The sequence below is a fragment of the Melanostigma gelatinosum genome (genome assembly GCF_949748355.1).
Source record: "Melanostigma gelatinosum genome assembly, chromosome: 3".
Taxonomy (NCBI): domain Eukaryota; kingdom Metazoa; phylum Chordata; class Actinopteri; order Perciformes; family Zoarcidae; genus Melanostigma; species Melanostigma gelatinosum.
The window spans coordinates 14,989,576-14,997,888 of NC_136636.1; positions in this window are offsets into that span (position 1 = coordinate 14,989,576).

The window sequence follows — 8,313 nt, forward strand, 5'->3', positions numbered from 1 at the left end:
TTTCAGAGCTGCTGCGATCCTGTTTGTCTCCGCTCTCTGGGCTTGATAGGAAGCCTCGGCTTGAGAGAGAGCCTTGGCTTGAGACAAAGCCTTGGCTTGATGGAGAGACTTCTCCTCTTGCCATTGCAGATGACCATTTTTCAGCTCCTGCTTGGCCTTCTCAAGATCCTCTTTGAGCTTACTGCTGACATCTAATTGTTCATCAAGAGTATCCTGACAGAGGTCCAGGTCCGCCTTGGTGCTAGTCTGAATGAGACACTCAGTCTCCAGCAGGTCCTGTGTTTTTTCCAGAGCTGCTGCGATCCTGTTTGTCTCCGCTCTCTGTTCGGCCATCTGGGCTTTATAGAAAGCCTTGGCTTGACAGAAAGCCTTGGCGTGATAGAGAGACTTCTCCTTTTGCCATTGTAGTTGACCATTTGTCAGCTCCTGCCTGGCCTTGTCAAGATCCTCCTTGAGCTGAAATACCTCCATCTCCTCCTTGGTGGTAGTTTTAGGTGGTAGTTGGTGGTAGTTGGTGGCAGTTTTAGGCTGACGCTCAGACTCCAGCTTCTTCTGATGATCCTTGACCAACTGTTTGTTTCTTCTCATTTGTTCCATTGCAATTGTCAAATTGTTTCTGAACCAACTTGATGAGTGCTGTGAAAACTGTGAGAGTTTTCAATGTAACTGTCAAGTATGTCTGCTCTCAAATGTGTGAAGGTATGTGTGAGGGACAAACTGGCATAACACCAAAGCCACAGAATAGAATTCGTGATGAATTCTATTCTGATGATGACCACAGGAATTCGATGACATCACGAATTGTATCCATGGAGTCCTAGATGGCATCGTTACCATGGATACCAGATTGAATGTTTATCTTTGAATTTATGAATGTAATGATTTCTCATGATTCTTAAAATATGGCAAAGAAATGAAACTATATGTAACCATATATAGATATAAAAAATATAAATCCTCTTAAAATACTGATATAAATGATCGTGTCATGTTTTATGTAGTGGGGCAGATAGTAGATTAATCGTGCAATTTATGATACAAGCATGAAATTTGGTGGAGTTGTTCTGCAGAGGTATCTGGTTAAACCTGCCTGATTGGCCATTCAAAAATCCAAGATGTGTGTATTGTGTATCTGCATTTGTGCTGCTTCTGAAATCCCATTCATCATTCTAGCCCAACAATGCTGAGTGCATTATTGTTTACCTGAGCTCTGCATTGTGTTTGAATAGCCACGCACACATGCTCTGCGTTATATTTAAGCATTGTTTCAAAAGTGGTTGCTTTGCTCCTCTTTTTCTGCCAGAGAGATTAAAAATAGAAACATTCTTGCTCTGTGAATGTACTTTCCCTCCAGGAAGTGTGCAGTTGTGGGTGTCTGAGATTGGCTGCACACCATCACGTGGCATGTCCTTCCCAGGCTGCCATTGGCTGGCATCTGTGGGGCTCTGTGAAGAAAAGCTTTTCTGACAGGACCCAGGAGCCCAGAGGAGTTGCTGGAAACTGGGAGAAGGACAATGTCGGTGGAACCAGGAGAGCAATGGTGGGGGGGGGGGGGGGGGGGGGTTCAAGAGATGGCATCATCATGGCTGTGAGCGCTGAGGTGCTGGGATGTGACCTCCCAGTCACAGCGAAAAGCAGGAATCCACAGAGATGATCACATGTCTGAAAAGGTGCAGGGGGAAATGAATGAGGGGAAGGAGAGGACGATGATTTGTAGCACTGACACTCAGGGAGCACGTGTAACCACCACATACACTCAGCTGACTCTTAGATATGTTGTCATTCAATCTGACTGTTCCCCAACACTTTACATACAACACACATCTGGTGCCATTTCATAAGGTAATGGTTTATAACACATTTCTCATCGTTGTATTGATTCAGTATTCAATGATTTAAAAATTAAGTAATTAATTCAAAAACTCTGCAGATTAAATGTCTTGATTCACTTCTTTTTTTTCAGTTATTGGCTAAGGAAGTGGGTGGAATATCCAACAAACCATCATTGAAGCTGTCGTACATTTCTGTGGAGACATTGCCATCTGGTGTTTAATGTTAGGAGCACAAACGGCCTGTAAAGAAAGGCTGTTCAAAATGGAGTAATGTAACACAGAGAATGTTCCGGCGACACATCCAGGATTAGTAAAGCTTTTTTTTCTCCATATAATGCCTCACTGATTTGATATGACGTATGTAACATAGGCCCACCCAGTGAGCACTAACCCGGATTTCAACGTTGATTTCTGGTTGAAAAAGCGTTGATATGGGGTCTGAACGTCTAATGCTGCGTTCACACCGGTCGCGTTGATTTTTTGACGCACTGCAAAAAAGCGTCCAACGCACTGCACAATCGCGTCCAACGCGCCGCCGGTCGTGTTCACACCAGACGCCGCAAAATCTCGTAGCGCCGGAGAGGGGGCGTGGTTTATCGTCCTGGAAGCCTCCATCTGGCCGCCATTTATTTCCGCTGTCAACCGTGAAAGGAATAAGGACAATTGCTGCTTTGTACGTGTTGTGGAAGTCCCTCAAACATCGGAATGCCAAACGCCGTCATGTCTGGTTCATAATATTGTTCAGAGGAGCTCCGTGGATTGTATCGAGCTGTATTCACTGTGTCGAGCAAGCCACCGGTCGCTGTTTACTACAGCTGTAGGAACACAAAATAAACTGATTTGGCTGTGATTCAACGGCAATAAACCGACAAAAAGGGACTCCGAAATAACTACGTAATGATGCCGATTTGTACTTGTCTTCTCCGACAAAAAGGGACTCCGAAATAACTACGTAATGATGCCGATTTGTAGGCTACTTGTCTTCTCAATGGAGCTCTGATGGGTCGGTGCTAGGCTATGCTAACATCGTAGCAGCTCCACCAGCACTCAATAACGTCACGTAGACGTAAATACGGCAGCGTCTATTCATTGTTTGTACCGTATGGTTTACACACACACATGCATACACATAGTTTGGTCGATTTGTTGGTTGATATGAGGTATCGTAGCGCTCTGGGTGAACACAGACGGCTACAGGATTTATTTCCTGATTCAACAACGGCAGAAAGCCAGTGATGACGGGGGGAGCAACTCAACGCTGATAGGCTATCGCGCCACAGCGTCACGCGATTATGTCGCTGAAGTTGAAAAATTTCAACTGGCGCGTTGGCGATTTTGCGGCATCCAACGCGTCCACCGCACTGCAATAACGCGTCCAACGCGCCGCGCCATCGCAAAATCGCGGCGCGCTAGTCTCATCGCGTCTGTGCATAGACTTTGTATGTAATCTCGACGCGCGTCAAAAAATCAACGCGACCCGTGTGAACACGGCATTAGGCAAAATAGAGTCTGGGCAGAGTTAGAGAGAGTTAATTTGTGTTTATTTTACCTTGTTTACGTGCTTAAAGTACTGTTCATTTTTATAACGAGGTGTATGCTTCATAATCGCCGACACTAACGATCGCTGAGATCGTTGGGGTCGTGTAGGAGTAGCGTGTATTCCATGCTACTGTGATCTGTGTTGAGCGAGCCGCCTAGATCGAAGCTGCTTCTCATCAGTTCAGGAGGTTAAGACCGCCGACTGAGACAAAGAGTCGCTGTTCTCTCCCCTGGCTGAGAGAGCAATCTTCAGTACTCCTACGCGACGCAGAGGATCGTAATTGCTTGTTTTATTTCATTTTGTTTGGGTTCCTTCCCCTTTTCTTTTACTAACCCACACACACACACACATATAGCGTTGAGCTAATCTAGCTACGTGCTGAACAGCTGCTACCACATGTAGACGCCGGGTCTCCTGGTTGGCTATCCGCCATTTTGGGTCTCACGCATGAGAGACGTCACCACGTCCCAACTACGTCACATGTCACTGTACCACTGTACCACGTTATTTTAAAGAGCAGCTGTCTGTGATTACTTTGTGCATGCGTATTGTGATAATAACTGTATATGTGGTCTGTGCTCGAACTTAAACCACTTTCACTCCGAATGTGTAATAGTACTCAGACGATTGACATTGTGAGTGAACACTAATTATGAGACTTAGTTTTATCGTTTGGTTATTGGTCCCTGTCTGCAGGGTGGTGCCCCGTTATTATTAATCGTCATTAATAATTGTTACTTACATCAATAATTCTATTGATGTCAAGAATTTAGTTTCTTAGATGCTGATAACCCAAATACGCCCCTTTACGTTCCCAACAATACAAACGTATGAACGCTATATTCAAATCTAAAGTTGCAATGATAAGCTGCAATCAGAAAAAAATAATGAATGGTTTTGATAATTAATCAATAAAGTAATTTTACCAACAAAAAGTCAAACAATGACTTATTCCAGCATTTAGATTGTGAGGATAAGATGCTTTTCACTGTGAGAGTAAACTGATTATCTCTGGTCATGAAATGTTGGTGTGACAAACATACAATTTATTAATTATTATTTATCATTATTTATTTCTTCTGGACTCCAGCCGGAAGCGGTTTAATGCAAAGATAGAAAGACTCAGTGCCTCACCAGAAACTGTATTATGATGTTACGTAATGGTGGATGCTGCTTTTGCCTGAGCTTTGCTTCACGGCAGTCATTTTTTCCTTCGTGTAGTAATTAGAATATGATTTCTGACTTTGCGGATGTCTCTTTTATAATGTTTCAATAAATCTGGTAGGGCTACAACGACAATCACTTAATTAAGGACGAATCTGCCGAATATTTTTCTTCTCTCAAATAAATTTGCAATTTCCTACACTCTCAAGGTCACATTTCAAATTTCTTCTTTTTCCAACCAATCATCCAAAAGCACAAAAATATTTTATTTACTATCACAGAAGGCAGCGAACTAAAACAATGGATCAACTATCAGCTTTGTGGGCACATTTGCATGTGAATTATTTTTTTACTTGGTCAAAGATGTATAGATTACATGTTCGACTTCATATGAGGATGCAATCTTAAAATAAAAGTGATATCCATATACTCGTAAATATATAATAGTAACTTGGTAATAGTGTAATTTATAAACTGAAACATGTAATGTATATTCAATGAAATAGTGTTTAAACTCGCCCGGGCCCAGCCCGCCGCCCCGGGCCCGGCCCGCCGCCCGGTCTTCATTGCACCAGACCCCGATGCTTGTCCCTGAGGCTGATGGGTCCACAGGGTGGCTGCTCCATGTTGTTTCTTCGAGCTGAGCCCCATGGGCGAAGGCCCGGCCACCGCTGACGAGCTCCCCTCCTGGGTCTGGCTCCGGGAGAGTGCCCCGGTTTCCCTGGTCCGGCCGAGGTGGCTGAAGTCTGTGGGCTGCTATTTATAATGTTTGAACCGCTCTTAGTCTGGGCTCTCCCCTGAGACCTGTTTGCCTTGGGAGACCCTACCAGGGTCCCCGGACAACATAGCTCCCAGGATCACTGAGCCACTCAAACTCCTCCACCACGTTAAGGTGGCGGTTCGCGGAGGAGTATCAGTGTGTCTGTGTGCGTGTCTGTGTCAGTGTGTCTGTGTGCGTGTCTGTGTCAGTGTGTCTGTGTGCGTGTCTGTGTCAGTGTGTCTGTGTGCGTGTGTCTGTGTCTGTGTGTCTGTGTATGTGTGTGTATGTGCGTCAGTGTTTTACTGTCTGTTTTGACAGTAGGGAGCCGGGCATTAGAAGAATTTGAACCATTTTTTCTTCTTCTGCTTGTTCTTGATCGGGCTCTGAAGATCTTTTTCAGTGGCCTGAAGATCTTCGATGGCCTGAAGGAGGGAAGACTTCTCCTGATGCCAAAGAAAACGTTCAGTTTCTGACAGATCTTCTGTCTTTTTCCGGGCTGCTTTGATCCGGTTTATCTCCGTTCTCTGTTCCACCAGCTGGGCTTCATGAGCTGCCTTGAATCTCTGCAGCGTCTCCTTAGCCTCCTTCTCCATTCTTCCAAAATCAGCTGTGATCTTCACCTGAGTATGATAAAGTTCACAGTCTTTTTTATTCTGGTCTAGGAGCGAAGACTTCTCCTCTTGCCACAGTAAGTGTCTGTTCTTCAGCTCATTCTCAGCCTTGTGAAAGGCTGCCTTGAGCTTACTATTGACATCCAACTGTTCGTAAAATGTATCCTGACAGAGATTCTTAAGTATCTCATTCTCCCCCTTGGTGGTAGTTTGAACGTGACGCTCAGTGTCCAGCAGGTCCTGTGTTACTTTCAGAGCTGCTGCGATCCTGTTTGTCTCCGCTCTCTGGGCTTGATAGGAAGCCTCGGCTTGAGAGAGAGCCTTGGCTTGAGACAAAGCCTTGGCTTGATGGAGAGACTTCTCCTCTTGCCATTGCAGATGACCATTTTTCAGCTCCTGCTTGGCCTTCTCAAGATCCTCTTTGAGCTTACTGCTGACATCTAATTGTTCATCAAGAGTATCCTGACAGAGGTCCAGGTCCGCCTTGGTGCTAGTCTGAATGAGACACTCAGTCTCCAGCAGGTCCTGTGTTTTTTCCAGAGCTGCTGCGATCCTGTTTGTCTCCGCTCTCTGTTCGGCCATCTGGGCTTTATAGAAAGCCTTGGCTTGACAGAAAGCCTTGGCGTGATAGAGAGACTTCTCCTTTTGCCATTGTAGTTGACCATTTGTCAGCTCCTGCCTGGCCTTGTCAAGATCCTCCTTGAGCTGAAATACCTCCATCTCCTCCTTGGTGGTAGTTTTAGGTGGTAGTTGGTGGTAGTTGGTGGCAGTTTTAGGCTGACGCTCAGACTCCAGCTTCTTCTGATGATCCTTGACCAACTGTTTGTTTCTTCTCATTTGTTCCATTGCAATTGTCAAATTGTTTCTGAACCAACTTGATGAGTGCTGTGAAAACTGTGAGAGTTTTCAATGTAACTGTCAAGTATGTCTGCTCTCAAATGTGTGAAGGTATGTGTGAGGGACAAACTGGCATAACACCAAAGCCACAGAATAGAATTCGTGATGAATTCTATTCTGATGATGACCACAGGAATTCGATGACATCACGAATTGTATCCATGGAGTCCTAGATGGCATCGTTACTATGGATACCAGATTGAATGTTTATCTTTGAATTTATGAATGTAATGATTTCTCATGATTCTTAAAATATGGCAAAGAAATGAAACTATATGTAACCATATATAGATATAAAAAATATAAATCCTCTTAAAATACTGATATAAATGATCGTGTCATGTTTTATGTAGTGGGGCAGATAGTAGATTAATCGTGCAATTTATGATACAAGCATGAAATTTGGTGGAGTTGTTCTGCAGAGGTATCTGGTTAAACCTGCCTGATTGGCCATTCAAAAATCCAAGATGGCCGCTAATTGGGCCTCCCGAAAATTTGTTTTCTTAATAAAACTTTGTATTTCCCCGATTTGAATGATCTTGCTGTCTATTTGTAGGTAATACAAGATGCTTTAATAATTAGCCACAACTATACCACTGGAATAATGAATGTGCTGATGTCATTGGACATTTAGTGGAGAAATTTACGAATATAAGTGTCAATTAATAATTCAACTCTTTTATTAAAATCATTTCCTTCAACTATGTTCAAATTGAACATGACAAGAATATGATGTCAAACTGGACAAAACAAACTGTATGGCACTGGACACTTAATTCATCTAACAATAATGCATTTGATATTAAAGATAAATGTGTAACTTATAGCACATTCCCAGACTAGTCTAGTTAGCATGGACGGTACTAAAATTGTAACTTTCAATAAATGAAACAACTGTACACATTTTAAACATTGTAAAAGATGCTACATTTTCATATAAGATCTACAATATTATTCTAAACACGAAATCAAAGCAGCTAAATTCACATGTACAACATTATAAGACTAGTTGCTGGGATATATCCGCACCGTTGGAAAGTAGTTGAGATTCTTTATGGAGATTATAACTTTACATAACTTATGAAACATTGCACAACATTTGCAACAGTCAGGAATCAAAGGAAAGTAGGTTAGGCTTAATACTGTGATTGACTTTTGATTTTGTTTCACTCCACTCAACGGATACAGCAACTATAAACATGTAATCGCATGCTTCTTTCTTTAAGGTGTTTTATTAAGGGATTGAAAATACATTGTGTGTAAAACAGAATACCTGCTTTACATATTAATGTCAAAGGCCTTTTCTGCTCATGAAGGACTTCTCTGTGGGCTATTGTTGTGTTCCTGTTTAAAGTAAATCGGTCTTAAATTACAAACATGTTGAAACAGGAAATAGATCAGTTTGAGTATTTGTGTTGAAACACCTTTCGGGCTTTATGGAGCAAACCACAGTTTCTGTTCTCTCTAATATGTAAACAACCGCTGAACAAAAGAACAGTTCAGATATTT